Genomic DNA, 19,182 nt, shown 5'->3' on the forward strand with positions numbered 1-19,182 from the left:
GGAAGGAAACAGGAAGCAAGCTCAGGAAGGGGGCGGGGCTGGAAGTAGGCTTTAAGCCCTGTCAGCTCTGCACTGGGGTATTTAAAGACAAGGCAGCTTATGATGAGGGGCTGCTTCTGAGTATGGGAGCCAGGAGTTCTCCAGGAGAGGGAACTGGCTGAATGCAGCAAGCCAGGAGGAGGACTCAGGTGACAAACTAACCTCCTCCCCTGGCTGTTCCTGAGGTTGGCTACTACCTCTCCTTCGTCCTCCTCCTCTTCCTCCTCTTGGTGCTTACCCAGTCATTCTGGAGTTCAAGAAGGGCTAGGAGCCCACCCCATCCCCTGGGAATCTGACATTGGGATTCAGAATACTTTCAACAGTTAGCTATTGTGTGACTTAAGTGTAACCCATGAGTTTGCAATCTTTACTGATGAAATTATCAAGGATCAGATTGATATGAAAACAAACTGCTCCAAACCATGCAAAAATCTGCAGCAAAAACTTGCCTTGGGTAAAGTTATAGGGATGGCTAGGAGGGTGGAAAATGCTCTTCACCGTGCCCAATCACTCTCTTCAGTATCCCAAAACAAATTTCCTAAAATCCAGGCTGTTCAGTCTAAATCCTTTGAATCCCAATCTTTTCATATGACACTGCCAAAGAAAGTGGTACAAGAAAGGTAGAGCTACCAGTGCTACCAATGTGGAGACTCTGCCCACAAAGACAATTTTGTTCACTGTCCTGCATGGAAGATAACATGCAACGGGTACAAAAAAGGGGGACACTTTTCTACGGTTTGCAAGTCTGCTGTCCATAACATTACTGATTCACCAGTATGATAAGAATGAGGCAGATGAATCACTTCCTGACAGCATTTTAAGTGTGACAGACTCAGAGCCTGCTTCTCCACATTGTGAAGTAAACCTTTATTTATTTATTTTATACATTTTATATACATAAAATATATATTTTATACATTTAATGGTGATGAAGTGCAGATGATGGTTGATTCTGGTTCTCTGTACACTATCATTTCCAACAAGAAACTCTTCACTACATCAGATCTGCTGCTGCAGCCTTCAGACATCAACCCATAGGGATATGGAGGTTCCCCTATTGCCATAAATGGATACTTCATTACTGTCCTGGAATACAAAAGATGTTCTTCAGAAGGGAAGTGTACATATCACAAAAAGGAGTTTCAATATTGGGTTGCAACCATCAAAAAGAACTATGGACAGAGTTAGACCCAAATAGCACCAAAATCTGTATTACAGATGATTCAGCATCCATATTCTGATATTATTGCTGTAGCATGCAAGACTGCATCATGCTGACATCATAGAGTCTGTTGATTCATCAGAGTGGGTCTCTCACATTGTGCTTGTACAGAAGTTAAACAGCACACTTTGAATATGCATAGGATTAAGTGATGTGAACTCCAACATGGTAGTGGATTGTCATTCATTATCCGATATCAATGAAAAGCTGCTTTCTCTGAAAAGGACCTCCATGTTCACAATGTAGGACTTGTCTTCGGTCTATCATAAAATCCCTCTGCTCAAACATTCTCACAAATACACAGCCTTCATTACCCCAGAGGGTCTTTTACAATACAAAAGACTGCCCTTTGGATTATCCTCTACAGCATCAGTATCAGCATCAGTATTTCAAAGAATGATGCATACTATTTTTGGGACTATGGATGGCATCACACACTTTCAGGATTACATTTTAGTGTATGGCAAAGCCATTGAAGAGCAGAATGGTAAACAGACAGAAGTCTTAATAAAACTCAACAACACAGATTTACCATCTCTGCAGAGAAATGTCAGTTTTGCACACACTTGGTGAAGTACATAGGACACACAATATCTCAGAGTGGCACACATCCCAAAACAGACTTGGTGAAAGCTATTCGGGAAGCACCACAGTCACACAACAAGGCTGTGCTTCAATCATTTTTAGGACTCTGTGAGTATTCCTCTAATTTTGTTAAACAATTTGCCTCAAAAGTTGCTCCACTGCATCTTTTAAAAAATAATGTAACATTTAATTGGGATGTGTCCTGCAAGGCTAGTTTTCAGTCTATCAAACTGGCCATTGCTGAAAGCCTTGCTCTCACTTCTTTTGACACCAGCAAGAACACTATTTTAACCACTGATCCTTCTTAATATGGTTTGGGTGCAGACTTGACTCATAGAAAAGGGGACAGGGAAGTTACAGTTGCCTTTGCTTCCAGAATATTTACTGCATCAGAGAAGATTTATTCTGTCATTGAAAAAGAAGCTCTAGCATGGTTCTGGATGGTGAGGCACTTCAGGACTTACTTCTGGGGTAGAAAATTCACTTTAAAGTCAGACCATAAACCCTTTTCTGATTTATTTACTACTCGGGGATTGAGTCAAGTAACCCCAAGAATAGCCAAATGGATCACCAGACTTATGGATTTTGATTTCCAGGTAGAATATCTTCCTGGTCTTCAGAATACAACTGCAGATTGTTTATCTTGACTTTAATTTCCAGGCCAAGAGGAGATCCCAGAAGACAAGGATGAAGGAGTCATAATTACGCAAATAGCTGCATCTACTCATGAACTGATTACATCTTCTTAATGGAAAGCAGCCCTCAGTGCTAATCAAGTGCTGAACTTAAACCTTACATAACTAATGGATGACCATGCAAAAACAAGGTACCTGAACATCTTCAACCATACATGTATGTTGCTAGTGAGCTGTCCCTTCTCAATGAGTTGGTGCCAAGGACTGATCATTTGATGGTGCCAACCTCCTTACAAGTAAAAGCGATCCAAATTGCCCATGATGATCACTTGGGCATGAGCTTGACCAAAAAGCAAATCAGAGAAATTTTCTAGTGGCCAGGTACGGACAAACACATCAAAGATGTAATCAGGCACTGTATGACTTGTGCTGTATGTGATGAATTGCAGAAGACTTTTCCCACCCCCTTGACTTTTGCAGAGTATCCCAATGGTCCCTGGGGAAAAACCTGCCCTGGATATTCTACAGCCTTTTGATAACCAACCCACAAAACAAAGATTTGTTATAGTGATGGTGGATTACTATTCCAGGTAGCTGGAAGTTTCATTTGCTGATAGCATTACTACAACCAAGGTGATCCAGTTCACGGCTGCAGTTTTTGCAAGAGAAAGTCTTCTTAAGGAACTAGTGACTGACTATTGGACACAGCTTACCTCATTTGTAATAACTGCATAACCATGGGATAAAGCACAATACTATTTCCTTGTACCATCCTTAAAGGAATGGCTTAGTGGAAAGAATGAACAGATTTGTGAAAGAAAGTTTACATTTGGCTACTATGCAACAACAACCCTTGAAAGAAGCAATCCATGAAACTCTGTTTATCGAACTAATCCTCACTCTACTACAGAAAAATCACCTTTTGAACTGCTGAGAGGATGCAAAGCTACCACCGAACCTACCCAATGGGAACAACTGATAGGGCTTTCCATGCCATCTCACCCTGAAGATACAGAGATTCATGATCAGATAAGGGAGAACAAGAAATATATAAATTGTATGTGGATCAGAAACAGGTTGCAAAACAGTGAACATTTCAGTAAGGGGACTTTGTTATCCATACTTTGTTAGAGTATGGATGCCTTCAACAGTGAGAAAAAGATGTTCCAGATATTCTGGACCAAAACAAATAATTGAAATCTGGGGAGATTCTGTCATATTGGAAGACGGAAAGAAATGGAGCATTTCCAGCATGCATACTATGAGACAAGAAGAGGGAAGGGAGTCTCCTCTCAAGAGAGGAACTGTAAAGGAATTTGATCTTGCCTCCAGTTTTGACCTCACAGCTGGGCCTAATGAAAGTGATAGACAATCATCTGAACCAGAAAACAAATCACTAACAGCTCCTGTGCTGGAGACCCCAAGAATTAGGAGAAGCGTGTGTGACAGGAGACCACCTAAAAGCCTTAAACTCTTTTTCACCAAATTTTAATCAATTCAATTATGTTTGTTATAAAGGGGAGGAATGTGTTGTAGTCTGTCTAGCAGTCCTTCATATTTAGTTGATTAGAAGTTTGTCCCAGTGAGGATGCTGTAGAGAGTGTGGAGGATAGAGTCAGAAAGGAAAAAGGAGAGGAAGGAGAAGGAGAAAATGGAGTTGTTTCTGGAATAAAGTCTTCGTTAAACAAACATAAGATTGCTTTGTAGTTATGAGGGAAGCAGCTCCAAAACAGGCATAAGTTATACCAATCTTGCATACATATTCTAGTAGCAGCAACCATAACTGATTGAGCTAGAACTAAAGAATAATCTTTCTGAGCAATTCTGGGACTAGTTTGGTTCTGTTCCTGCTCTAGATGAGGTCCAAAAGGAAATGATTTACTCCAGTAATGTAGCTTAGCATAGAATAATATCAACATGTCCAGCAGCTTTCTTAATTTCCTTTAGGAATAAATCAGGGTTGACAGAATAAGGAAAAGATTAACACTTTTTTGGAGTCTGGGAACAGAAACATTGACACACTATTTATGATGCCTGTGCATTTTGTGTCTTTGAGCAGAAGAAAAGTCTCACATTAGATTTTTCTGGCGCATGCCAAGCATGAAGGGATACCAGACTTAAACCTTCCTCAGTGACATCATTCTGAATGATCTGCTAATGTTCCCTGCAGCAAAATATCCAGAAAGGTCACGGCAGTTTGCTTAAGTAGCTGAAATCCATTTGCTATTCTGCATGCAATATATTTAGGTGAAGGGTGGCTGTCTTCCTGTCTTCAGTGTAAGAGAAGTTTTCAAACTAAACGAATCAAATCTTTGTAAACAAAATAGAGCAGAGCTGATTAGAGGCGAGGAAAGACCTGCAGCTTCAGAGAAAAAAATAAAATTACTCCACAAATTTTCTCTGATTATTTAGATTACCTTTGCAGTTTATTTCTAGATATTTTTTTTTTGGCTATTTGATAGTTGATGACATCGCCATGTTTAGAATGGAAAGTACTGACATAAGTTATTTCAACATTGCAAAACTCAATTTTTCATTCTAGAAAGAAATGTATATCTTTTTTTTTTAAAAAAAGCTATTTTTTTGTGTGAGATGCCCCAAACAGTACTGCACTGAGGGGCAGGATAGAAATATTTTAAATAAATGAATAAATATTTATATTATTTATTAAATAAGTAAAAAATATAAATATTAAATAAAAAATATTAGCTAGAGTCCAGTTTGTCCATACATGAAGGCGCTCTGGCTGCAAATGTTATTCTTTAATTCCCTGCATTAGGAAGCCCTTTCAAGTAGGGGAACTCTGTGCTACTCTCTAAGCAACACTTATTAAAGGCAAATGTTATGTTTAAGATATGCTGGTGGTTTTCAAGCATTTTACACATGAGATCCAGGAATATACCTCTAAATCCCTGGTCTCTGAGTTCAGGTGCAGTAACCCCCCAGAATGGGGAGCAATATATATTTAATGTTACATACATTTATCTAGTGATGTGCAAATCATTTCAAATTTGAATCAATTAAGCTTGAATCTGAGTGATTCGAATCAAATCAGCCCTTAAAAGGGCAATTAGATTCGAATTCAAATTATTTAAATTTGATTCAAATTCAAGTCGAGAGCCTTTTGGCACCTTTTAAAAACCATTCAGCCCCCCCAAATCAATTCATTGAATCAATTTCGGTTGAATTGATCAGAGTTGAATAGATTTGTATTTGATTGGCATTTGATTCAAATTCAAAATGAATTTTTGAAATTTGATTCAGATTTGATTCAAATTGAAAAATTCATGCATATCCCTACATTTAACATTTATTTCCAGATAGAAATATCTGTTTCTGGTGTAAGTCTCGGGAGTAGTTGAAAATCACCTAAATTCTGTAGGCAACTGTTTCACAGCAACCAAGTTATGCATGGATTAGGATATAGACCTCTTTATTCTTTGGTAGCACCCTTTAAAAATATTAACCTTCACTAGATATCATGAACATGCAAACATTGTTGTTGTTATGGGGGTAATTCTGTACCCCATACTGGTCAGCCTTGGCAACCATGGCAGAGAAGTACACAGAAGTACTTACTATTGAAAGAGCATCCATTATGCTTTGCTCTCTTCCTCCTCCTGTTCTCTTGCTTGATCTTCAATTTTACTTGCTTTTATGTCCTTGCTGGTAGGAAAGGGGCATTGTAGTCAATGATAACTGGCAGACATGGGACATCTTATTTTGAAAGGTCAAAAGTACAATGACTTGATATTCTTGAGACAGAAGATCAAGATGAGGCCCCTTCCTCTTGAGAACAGGTGATAATGACTTTTTCCTGTGTCCAGGGGTGACACAGGGGTTAGATAACATTGTTAGGTGTTAAGGGGTAATCATTGCTAGGTGCGATTGTTCCAAAGTTGCCAGTATGGTGAACTTTGAGTGCATCATGACCAATAGGTCTCCTACAAAAATATCGAGGAGTTACACAAGGGGCAATCATTGTGAGGTGCCAAGAGGTAAAAATGCTGGACTTTTTTTGCAAATTTGCCATTATGGTGAACTTGGAATGCACCTTGACTATAAGTCAAACAAACAAAGCTTACAGAAGCAAAGCAAGTCCTAGAAGAATATATTTCACTTAAGATAGTGGGTGTTTTTCAAGTCAATTAACTCAGGGATATGACTGTACCCCTACTGGGGAACACTTGTACCCCAGCAGTTCTTTGATCATGGAGGCAAAACCATTTATGGTAATGACCTGCTCTTTGCAGGTTTTGTTTACTGGAGTACAGAACATAAGAACATAAGAAGAGCCCTGCTGGATCAGGCACAAGACCCATCTAGTCCATCATCCTGTTTCACACAGTGGCCCACCAGATGCCTCTGGGGAGCTCATAGGCAAGAGGTATGTGCATGCCTTCTCTCCTGCTGTTGCTCCCCTGCAACTGGTATTGAGAGGCATCATGCCTCTGAGGCTGGAGATGGCCCACAGCCACCATACTAGTAGCTATTGATAGACTTGCCCACCATGAATCAGTCTAAGCCCCTTTTAAAGCCATCCAAGCTGGTGACCATCACCACATCCCATGGCAAAGAATTCCACAGATTAATTATGCGCTGTGTGAAAAAGTACTTCTGCTTGTCGGTCCTAAATTTCCCAACCTTCAGTTTCATGGGGTAACCCCTGGTTCTAGTGTTGTGAGAGAGGGAGAAAAATTTCTCTCTGTCTACCCTCTCCACTCCATGCATAATTTTATACACTTTGATCATGTCTCCCTTTAGTTGCCTCTTTTCCAAGGTAAAGAGCCCCAGATGCTGTAGCCTAGCCTCATAAAGAAGGTGCTCCAGGCCCCTGATCATTTTGGTTGCCCTCTTCTGCACCTTTTCCAGTTCTACCATATCCTTCTTCAGACACGGTGACCAAAGCTGTACTCAGTACTCCAGATGCTTAACACAACTACAGTACTGTGTAGATTTGTACCTAATATGGCAGGATCAACACACAAGCACACACATGCACACACAGGAAAAGAACTGTACAAGCTACAAGTAAAGTGCAGGCCAGCAGCAAAAGGCTTCTTCTATGAGAGTAAATACATTCAAAAGTCACCAGGGCAGCTCTGTCTGCCTCATTATTTAAAAACAACAAATACAACTAATAATAAATGGTCAAAACAACAAGAAGAAAGAACTCTGAGCAAGAGTGATATACTGGTTAGTGTGATGTACTAGAATAGAGAAATCCAAATTCAAATCCCTATTCAGCCATGAAACTCACTGGGTGACTCTGACTTATCTCTCAGCATAATCTTCCTCATAGAACTGTTGGGAGGATACATCTAACCATGTGCAGGGTTCTGGGCTTCTTGGAGAAAGAACAGGCTATACATGTGAAAGTAGATAAATCTATATATAAGCCATAGGTAAAGCAGAGAGCAGCTACAAAAGCAGAGAACAAAGACATTCTGAAGTTATAAGGGCAGCTCTGCCTGCCTGTTTGAAAAATGCATACATAAATAATAGAAAAATCACAGGTTTTCCAATGATGCTTGCTGCAGCTATGAACCATCTTCTGTAAGGCATTGGGGACACACTCTCCCTACGCCATGCCTGCTGAACACTCTCTGCTTGCCTTGGATGCCCACCACATAGCCTGGGTGCCTATCCTAGCAAGCAACAAATGTTGTTGTTTTTTAAACAGAGATCATCTCCTTGATCCTTACCAAATGAACCATAACCCCCAGGAGACATATTCATGTTACAGATACTGGCTACAATCCAGAGAACAATCTGGATAGCTCCCTGAACAGCAAATGATTTAAAAATTATTTTTCTTTCAACAGAATCCATTCCTTCTCTAAAACCACCACACCACATGGAAAGCGACTTCTGCAATTATTTGAGAAGCAGTTTGGACTAGGAAATCCATGCATATGCCCTAAAATAACTTTCTGGCTTCTTGTGCCAGTTTCTAATCTAATTAGTCCAGTCTTACAGTTTGCTGTTCCTTCCAGTGTTTTATGGCATGTCATTTTTGGGAATGGGCCATAATGCTTTGCATAGATCAGATCAGAGAGCAAGGGAGAGAAAGCAGAGGTTGCATTCCTCCCCTCCAAACAAACACAAAGAAGCCAGCAAAAGGTCAGACTTACTAGTAGCCTGCCAGCCTGCCTGCCTTCCTGCCTGCCTGCTCTCTAACCAAAATGGTGATTGGGTTATTCTGAGTGATTGATTGATTGATTAAGTGCCATCAAGTCGGTGTCGACTCTTAGTGACCACATAGATAGATTCTCTCCAGGATGATCTGTCTTCAACTTGGCCTTTAAGGTCTCTCAGTGGTGTATTCACTGCTGTCATAATCGAGTCCATCCACCTTGCTGCTGGTCATCTTCGTCTCTTTCCTTCAAGTTTTCCCAGCATTATGGACTTTCCTTCAGATTTTCCTAGCATCAAGGGAGATGGGTTTTCGCATAATGTGTACCTAATGTGTATCATGTGCATAATGTGTAGCTTCCAAGTAGCTAAAAGAAAAAGACCACCCCACCGCCCGGTATTTTGATTGGCTGCTTGAGGAGTCAATCAGCCTAATTACACTGACCGGAGGGCCATGTTCTTCATTGTCTGAATGAGAGAAAATCCCACAACCACGGTTCTGTTGCCACTTTCAAACCAAGGATCGAACCCTTGGTTTGAAGTTTGGTAGCTTGCTGGAACTGGAGGTCCGTTGACTCCATTGTGTCATTTGAATGCAGCGACCTGGGGTTTGCGCTAAAGCTCCTCCTGCAAGGACATTCCCTCTCATATCGGGGCCAATGGTTGCTGGGCATGTGATGCACTCAGTGCAAGAGGAGGAGGGAGTGGGATTGCAGGTGGAGGCAATGGAACCTCAGCTGCTGGATCGTCTGTGGTATGATTCTTGGCTTCCGAGGTTAACCTCAGGTAAACTTACGCTCCGGTTCACTTGTCATTCGAATGGGCCCATAGCCTCTGTCTTTCAGTGCTACATTTAAATCTGCAACACCTTTAATTGATATGCATGCAAGCATATCAAACTAGCAGCAAAATGCTTAAAAGCAAGCGTTTGGTAGTTCAGCCAATTTATTTGTGTTTGTAAGGGTAAGATTGTTTTTTAATAAATAAATGTTGCACTTCAAAGTTTATTTAACTGATTTCAGCAACTGCTGCAACTGAGGAGGGGCTCTGGGAACATCTTCAAGGTTGATGCCATTGGGGATTTTTTACGCCCTTCATTTTCATTCACTCTGTGTCCCTGCCACATTGGCTTAACTGTGAGCAGCATACTACCAAGGACCTCTGGCATACAGTATATTAACAGAATATTGATATAGCTGAAATACTGTTGTGGGATTCATCATTTGGTAAATCCTCTACCGTCTGCAGTTTTACAGAGCTGTTTAATTAGCAGTTTTATACCACCCTCCTTTTCTCTCATTAAATTAATTAATAATTAAGTTCAAATATAGGCATCTTTAATGTCACAATTATATTTCAGTTTTATGGTCACCAGAGTTTTAGCTCATTAGCTCAGGCACTCATAAACCATAGCTCTGCAAGGGAGCTAGCTGAGGCTGTGTCATACAGGTATCCTGGTTTTACATGGGCAGTATTTAAATGTTTCCCTCAGGATGACTGACTTCTCAACCCTGAGAATAGCGTGAACCAGGCGTCCCCAAACTGCGGCCCTCCAGATGTTGCTGAACTACAACCCCCAGCATACCCAGCCACAATAAATTGTGGCTCGGGATGCTGGGAGTTGTAGTTCAGCAACATCTGGAGGGCCGCAGTTTAGGGAAGCCTGGTGTGAACCATCCACACCCTGACCCTTCAGTAAGCCAGGCCAAGTAAATATCCTGAAAAAAGGGTGCCCTTTAGAGCAGGGATTCTCAGCATTGGGTCCCCATATGTTACTGGAATTCAGTTCCCATAATCCCCAGCTCCAGTGATCTTTGGCTGGGGATTATGGAAGTTGAAGTCCAATAACATCTGGGGACCCAAGGTTGAGAATCCCTGCTTTAGAGTGTGATGCCAGACTGGATGAAGTCAGCTGATCCAGACTTAATGTGGTCAGCTGACCCACCCCAGGCATTATAAAATATCTCCCCTGAAACTTGTATTCAATCACACCTTCAAGCTAGGCCAACAGCCTGAGCAACTTGTCAAAGTGACAATACAAACTGCCTTGTCTTGCTCTGCTTCTTGCATGCTGTTAAGCAGGGGCATAACGAGGCTGGAGTGGGCCCAGAGACAAAAATTTAAAATGGGCCCCTCGCTGATACACACACACCCACTTCACATGTGACTTACCTCTGGGGGGCCCCTCGAGGCGTGGGGGCCCCCAGGCAGCAGCCTCCCCTTGCCTAATGGTAGTTACGCCCCGATTTCTTTTCACTTCACCAGTCCGTAACCCTAGCCCACACTTGACTTCTTCACTTGCCACTGACCCTCTCTTTGATCATCTCACTTCAGCCTGTCCTGGCCATGGTGTGACAGAATCAAACCTTGAGCTGGCAACCCCTTTTGTCTACCAGATGCATATTCTTTTAGTTAGGTCTTGAGTGTGTGTGTGTATAAGAAATCATCATATGCTAACATAGAGATGATGGAACCATAATTCTTGTATCACCAATAGTCCAGAAGTATCATCTCTCTCACAGCATTAGCACCAGGGGTCATCCCATTAAACTGAAGGCCGGGAAATTTAGAACCAACAAAAGGAAGCACTTTTTCATACAGTGCATAATTAATCTATGGAATTCTCTGCCATGGGATGTGGTGATGGCCACTAGCTTGGATGGCTTTAAAAGGGGCTTAGACTGATTCATGGTGGGCAAGTCTATCAATAGCTACTAGTATGGTGGCTGTGGGCCATCTCCAGCCTCAGAGGCATGATGCCTCTCAATACCAGTTGCAGGGAAGCAACAGCAAGAGAAAGGGCATGCCCTCACCTCTTACCTGTGGGCTTCTCAGAGGCATCTGGTGGGCCACTGTGAAACAGGATGCTGGACTAGATAGGCCTTGGGTGTGATCCAGCAGGCCTTTTCTTATGTTCTATCTCAGGACTGGATCAAATCCTCTCCCCCATTTTTGTTGATGTTTTTATTGGGAGCAGAAAATGAGGGAAAGGTATTTGACACTTTTGTAAGCATCCCACGAATGTTTTTTTTGAATTTAGAAAAAAAGTTGGGGATTATCTAAGGCTGTGGAGGAGTCATAGTGGTGTTTTCTTGCTTAAACTAGCACTTGCCAGCTCTGCAGGCAAGTATGCTTAGAAGCACCACTTGCTTCTTAGTTGGCACTACTTCACTTCCTGGAATGCACCAAGGAATACCACTGCATCACAACATTGGTTTCTCCAAACAGCTGCTTTGCACTTGTAAAGTAGTATTTACTTTGGAAGAATCGTGCCATCATGTGATTAAGAAATGGTGCACTGGGGGAAAACATGAAAGCTCACTCACTGTGTGCTGATATCTTTATTATGTGGATAATGTACTCACCATTAATTGCAGGCACTACTTAATTTTGTTCTTCCTTTTTTCCATTTGAAAAACTTTACAATTTAATTCAGCACTTAGTGGATGGGATGTTTTTGATTTTTTGGTATTGAATAATTCTGTAATATATAATAGTGCGTCGTTTAGTAATAGCATTTCACACACTACAATATGTTGCTCATCATTTTCATTCGTAGTGCGTTCATTCATTATCCCTGATTAAACCAGCTTTGTTGAAAAGGCAAAACCAAACATGGCTTTGAAATTGTTCTTATTTAATTTTGCTAGCCTTCATGTAACCCAGGATAACACTAATTATCTCTTTAGTGTGGCTCATATTTCTAATGTAATTCATATGTAAATTGTAATTTAATTCATATGGGTATGTTTGTGTTTTCGTGTATGCTCAGCTAAGAGCACAAATCCTGAATTAGAACAGTTTGGAAATTAAAACTTGATGTTGTTTTCCTTTTCCGAATGGGTTTTTAAAAATTTGTTTTGGCTTATTTTTTGTTAAAAAAAAAATGGTGTGTCTCATTTATTCTGATTTGAAGGCGGTGGCTGATATTTTCAAACTGAGGAATGTCTACCAGCAGATGTGTACCTTCTTCAACATTTAAGCACTTAAATTGCTATCCTATATTCCTTATAACAATGAGAATGTAAACGCTTAAATGAGGTGTTTAAGGAGATGTCTTCCATATGCCGATTTTTGCATTAAAATGCCCTAGTAAATACCAGAAGTGGCTCAGACATTCTGCACCCAACCCTGTGCCTGTTCTGATTAATGCTCTTCTTCAAAGAGGCCCTAATTTCCATTACTGGCATACTGTGGTAGCACCTCCACACAGTATCAGGACCTCTGATGGTCAAGCAGCAGCAGGACAGAGAGTACTTCTTGGATGGATCTTTCAAGTGGGGGAAGCAAGCTGAGGCATCTAATTGAAGGATGCAGTAAAAGTGTAGCTGGGCAGCCAAGCTGGAGTCAATGGTAAGGAGGCAGCCAAAGAGGCAAGATGGGGCAGAGAGATGTAGATATCAGGGGCCACTAACAATTTAGCAAGATCGAAGAATGATATGGGAGCAGGCAGGTGTAAAATGAGGTCCTGAGTTTGACCTGGATACAGGAACTATTTAGTTGCATAGATACAGTCTGTGGGTAGAAAGATGACGTTTATAACAGAGAAGAGAAAGAATCCTTAGGAAAAGGTGGAGCAAGGTAAATCTGCTTGAGCCCCAGGAGATCTTTGGAGACATGGTGACTCAGAGACACAAATTCTCTACTTTAAGACCCCTCTCTGCTCATGCTCTTCTGAATGGCTGGGAGAATATTTGAGGTTCAGTAATGAATGTATTAGTATGAAATAATACAAATGCACACCTTTTACTGAGATTTAATCACCTTGATGATGTGAACAAAGGGATTAACTTAATTTTACATTATCAAGGGAGTCAAGATATGGCACTTGCAAGCCATTGCTATGGTGTGGGATGCCCTGCCCAGCAAGATTTTTTTTTAAAAAATGCAATGTACACCTTCCCCTGCAACCCATAAAAGTTCATTTGATTTTTGTGAATGAGTATATTTCTATTATCACAAATCTCATTCATTCCCACAAAGACCCCTCTATTCAGAATTGTAAAATTTGTCATGTTATCAAAACTGTGATATAGTTCTCCAGTCTGAGACCTAAGTACCATATAAACACATCTGAGAGCAGTAAGAGCTACAAATGCAGTACACAATATACCTAGTACATTGATGTCTTGGCATTCTTAGTAGTGATGGTCAAAGGTCACCCATCTCCATTCAGAAGGGACTGGGTCTCTCTGGCCTCTTTCAAAATTTCTCAGAAAAAGCTCAGGTAGGTGTTTTTCAAGAGTTCTGCAAAGCTCAGAAAAACCCAAACCAAGGAAGCTCCTCTGTTGTCACCAACCCTTTCATCTGCTATTTTTACTCCTCCTTCAGACAGAAGATGAGGAATCATAGTGTTTAATGCTCTCTTGCCTAGAGAACTCCATGCACACAGACATTAGCACAGCAAGGAGCAGACTGGACTGAAACCTGTTTCCCTGTCCTAGGGTTTGCTTTTTAGCTTTTTGTTTTTAGATGGGGGAGAATTAAATAATGGTGCCTGGCATGATGCAGTCATATGGCTACAGAAGAAGGGCTGCAAGTCTGCAGGAAGGCTTCCGAATCCCTGCGCTGAAGGCTTCATGAGCAGAGGGGGAGGGGAAGACATTTTCATGTTTCTCCCTTCACTGCGGAAGCCCTCTCTACTTGCATAAATCTGTTCTTGAGGGTTGTGCAGTGCTCAGGAACAGATTGATGCAAGTGGAAAGGACTTCTGTAGTGAGCAGAGAGATGTGAAAATTGCTCCCCCACTCCATTCATGCCCAGTCTCTGCACAAGAAGCCTTCGCAGCAGGGCTGCTGAAGGCTTCCTGTGAACCCCCAGCCCTTCTTTCATCCCCACATGGCTGCACATCATGCCAACTAGTATACCCTAATTGTAATCTGAAGAAATAGTCTCCATTCTACCACCCCAGAATTTTACCACTCCATTCTTCTGGGTGTGTAAACCAGACCTCAGTTCTACATTATGGGAGATATAGGCCACATTCTCACTTAACTCGGAACCACGGGTCCAGTGGATCCCTGGTTCTGCTCCCCGCACCACACACATACTCTTCCACCTGAATTCAGGCATCATGGAGAGCTCCCTCCCTGCAGTCAGCGAGACTGCAGAGAAGAGGGGGAACTGTATGCCGGGGCTTCCTTCTTGATTGAAAGAAAGCCCAGCAGGCAATAGCAGCCAGAGCAAGGGAGGAGCTTCCTCCCTCAGCTCTGGTTGCCAGACAAGATTGTAGTGCTGTGTTCAGACATAACCCTGACACAACAGAACTGGAAGTCCAAGAGGCAAACCTCAATACAAACTGGAGGTATAAACCAGAGTCTGGGGAGGGAAACTGCAGGCCCCCTTTTTTGGTTTAAACCAGGCTTCCCCAAACTGCGGCTCTCCAGATGTTGCTGAACTACAACCCCCAGCATACCCAGCCACAATAAATTGTGGCTCGGGATGCTGGGAGTTGTAGTTCAGGAACATCTGGAGGGCCGCAGTTTGGGGAAGCCTGGTCTAAACTATAGCTGCCCATATTCGGATGAACTAAAATGGAACCTAGAGGCCCCTTTACCTTTGGTTTCATGTTAAGTGCAAATGTGTCCTTGGAATATGTTTTGCTTTGGTAACATTCAGGAGTAAGGAGGTAGTAATCCACTTTAAAGTGAAGTCTATGCACCTTCTCACTCTTCACTTTAACTGCTTATTTTGTACTGTTGATTTTACTGTTCACAAACAGAAAGAAATTCAATCCCTTGTTTTCCCCACAAATTGGACCATACAGAAAACCAGGAGCGACCAGTGAGGGCAGTGCTGGAGGGTGGTGGCAAGAGGCACCTTTAAGGAGTAAGTGCTTACAAGCATGTAAGCAGCACCTGCAAGCTGCCACGCTCCACCCGCAATTCTTTGCGGGGCGGCGGCAGTGCTCCACCCGCCATCTGGTGGGGCTGCGGCAGGGTCCTTTTCTCTGTGCATGTCCTTTTCTCTGTGCCTCCATGCATGCACAGAGGTTAGGGCTACAACATGGCCCTGCCAATGCTGGGCGGAGTGCTGCAGCTTGCAGGTGCTGCTTACACACTGGTAAGCATCTGCTTATTACTCCTCTAAGGTGTCTCTCGCTGTCCTCCACCGGTGCTGTCCTCATTGGCTGCTTCTGCAGAGAACGTATGACATGCGATCCCTGAATTCTGCTTTGCTTTTTTGAAAGGAAGTTACTCTTCTCTCTGTGATGGGCAGAGGCATCCTAGAAGGAGATGAGCATGTAGTGTAAATGTAGCATACAGAGGGTCTGATGAATTCTGTAGAGACAATCACTGGAAGAGTGGGCAGTGGAGGACTGCAGAGCTTCTAGGCACTGGCATATTGACATGGGAGCATGTTCTTGGGGATGCTGTATGTGAGTAAAACGTGTCACCACTTTTTATAGTGCCTGAGCAAATCTAACACAAATTCTGATATTTAGTAAACCAGAATGAACTCTAGTTTTCAAGACCTCAATCTGTGAGGGCATATTCATTCAGATTTAATCAAAATTTATGACATGAAATCAACCAGTAAACAAGTAGGGGAAAATCAGGTTTCATTTTGAACAAAAGAAGAGGTAAAATGCAGTAAAACGTTTCAGTAAAATTAATTCCTAGGTGTGACTGTCAAATGTTTGGGTATGATCTCTACCTAATGCTAAGGCAACATTAAATTTTTAGGTGTCCAGGCACCAAGACACTGGTATTATTAAATTCTTTCAGTGGAATATCATAGACTTCCATTCATGCGTTTGTTTATGTTACTCATTCTCTGCCTTATAAGATTTTGTGTGGAGATCTCATTAAAATTAATATTGATTTATTGCTCTCTAGTGGCCATCTGGGGTCATATGCATGAGTTCTAATACAGTTGTCCATAGCCACAGGAATCAATACGTATCAGCTTATGCAACAGCCTATAAATGTTGCATCTGATAGCAGCCCTGATCCCACTAATCTCTTCTTTTCAAAAATCCAAGCCAAAGAATTTTAGAAATACATACTGATTTGAATCTCTGTTTCTTTAAAATCCAGCTTTAGTTTCTATGGGACCCAATCTACTGAGAATTTCTCCTGCACAAGCTCTTTGAAATGAAATGGGAGCAGTACAAGAGTTCAATAGTGTTCTTGTGAAGACTTCACTCATTTCAGTGGGACTTCTGCAGGAGAATTTTCTGCTAGATTGGACTTTGATTTTCAGAAAAATAAAATAATTTCTTAAAACATCCTAAAGCAACTCAGTAAAGACATAAACATTGAGACATTAGTTGTTTTTCAAAATCCAATAAAACTAGATGTCACAACCCTTTGCCATAGGGGTTTGTTTTGGCATTATGAGCTACATTTATAGAATCTGTGCATGTACCTGACCACACCTCATAAAGCCTCCTCATGGATACTGTGCTGTTTATACCTACAGATTATACGCACCAAAGCTAATACTGTATTTACCTGAATCCAAAACTAGGTTTTTTCCAAGTTCTTTGATGCTAGAAATCGAGTAATAGTCTTAAATTCAGAGTCATCTTTTAGATAAATACAGGTATAATCTACCTGTATCTAACTTGTATTTTTTTTTTAAAGGGAATTGGCTTAAATTCAGAGACATCTTCTATTCAGCTAAATATGGTATTGTAGGAAACACTGTTCAGGCCTGCACACTCATTAAGTTAAATGGAGCCTATGTGTGGTGGCCTATGAGGGGCCTGATTAATGTCCTGATTTTACTGCCTTCCTGGGAGTACACTAACCGAGGTGTAGTCAAGCAAGTCACAATATATGGTGTAGTGGGTCATAAGCTGTGCAGGCTTGCTTTCTCTAATCTTTAATGTACAATTCTAATTTTAATTTGGAGTTCAGCTTTTGTTTTAACTGTGTGTGAGAGAGATTAAAATTAAGAGATTTCTTCAAAAAGAGTCCACATTGACTAAAGAGATGGGATGTACAATTGCTAGTCCTTGTTAGCTATGGCATTAAAAGGAACCTTAGATTATGCTTTACTTGAGTGAATTTGTTGGAACTTGACTTGGTAACATGTAGGAATGAGTGCTTCCATATCAAACAGAGATACTTACAAACACACTGTCACATGCATGATGACATAAGAATGGTCCAAAACTATTTTCAATAATTGATTTGCTATTTAATTGAACAGCATGACTGACTAACATAGCTCATTACTTTACTCATTATTTAATTATTGAAGAAAGTAGGACAAGTCAATAAAATGGAAGGCTGTAAATTCCAATACTAATTAGCACCATTTCCTCAGAGACATATTTTAAGGGCAGATTGGCTACCTGAATGTCCCAGGACCTTGCAGATGAAGGAAAAGGGTAGATGTACTATAAATCAAGATTATAGGCAAGAGAGGCTAGCAGAAAAGTAAATGTGTGGCAAACTGCTGCCAAACATACCATGAAAATGCAGGTATTAGAAATCAGAAGAGGAATAATTCTTATTTAATGAACCATTCTTGAATAGTTGAGCCATTGTTGAATGAAGGAAGCATTCTTGTTTTAAGTCGCCACTTGTTTTTTTTAAAAAAACAACAACCCCAAAACAGGCTGCAATCCCTATCAAGAAGCCCATTTGGACACAGTGGGAGTTACTTCTGAGGAGACATTCATATGATTGCACTGTAAATTGTGTTAAATTGTTCCTACCAATCTCGTATGAAGCTTCCTGATACTGAGCCATATAATTGGTCCATCTAGACCAGTGTTGTTGGCTCTCAAGTCTCAGGCAAAAAGCTTCCCAGTCTGCTGCCTCAGCTCTTTTCAACTGGAGATGTTAAGGATTGGCTCTGAGATGTTCTGCATGTGAAGCATATGTTTTATTGCTGAGCTATGGCTTCTTCCCATCTGATAAATGGCCTAATCTTATGAGCTCCCACACTAGGACAGTGGTGCACAGAACTGGTGATACAAATGCTAGTACCAGTGTAAGGGCACAACCTGTCCACTTGGCTAGTGAAGGAATCCATAAGCTTGCCATTTCTGCCCTCTTCCCATTCCTTTGTGTGGCAAGGGGCTTACTGAGAGAAGGTTGAGTGGAGGTTCATAGACACCTTTCCTTTTCATTTCTTTCTTTCTTTCTTTCTTTCTTTCTTTCTTTCTTTCTTTCTTTCTTTCTTTCTTTCTTTCTTTCTTTCTTTCTTGATACAGATGCTGATTTGGAAAATCCTAATATTAAATTGTGGGTCTGGTTGTGGTTTAAAAGGTGTACCAGGAAGGTGACACTGTTGTGCTGAAATCTCAAAAGCAGGTAGCCCACCAGTTATCTCCCAAACACTGGCTTCGCTGAGACTGTGCTTCAGTGTGAGGTGTCTAAGGATTACAGAGCAAATGCAGCTGGTATGCATTAAGATTGCTCCCATCCCGTACCCCATTCCCTTGTGCTGCGGAATGGGCCTTTGTCCCACCCCCCAGCACAGTCCTGAGGAGTGCCCTGATTGGTTGGGGCTGGGCAGAGGACAGGGACTGTGTGCTGTTTGAGTGGCTATCTCTCTTCCTCTGCCTTTTCCATCTTGGCCAGCTTGGAGGCAGTAGCTCAGTTGCTG

The 19,182-nt window shown here is 41.5% G+C and overlaps 2 long non-coding RNA genes across 2 annotated transcripts in view; one reads left to right on the plus strand and one right to left on the minus strand.

The window, feature by feature from the left end:
* LOC128324155 (uncharacterized) overlaps positions 1–19,182 on the plus strand; it is a 125,669-nt gene that overhangs the window by 44,692 nt on the left and 61,795 nt on the right. The window lies entirely within an intron of this gene.
* On the minus strand, positions 890–6,295 carry LOC128324156 (uncharacterized). The gene is made up of 2 exons (XR_008306674.1): positions 6,061–6,295; positions 890–1,125 (listed from the first exon to the last, which is right to left on the minus strand). It is a non-coding gene; the product is annotated as an uncharacterized LOC128324156 (long non-coding RNA).

Source organism: Hemicordylus capensis, chromosome 4, assembly GCF_027244095.1.
Source record: "Hemicordylus capensis ecotype Gifberg chromosome 4, rHemCap1.1.pri, whole genome shotgun sequence".
NCBI classification, from domain to species: domain Eukaryota; kingdom Metazoa; phylum Chordata; class Lepidosauria; order Squamata; family Cordylidae; genus Hemicordylus; species Hemicordylus capensis.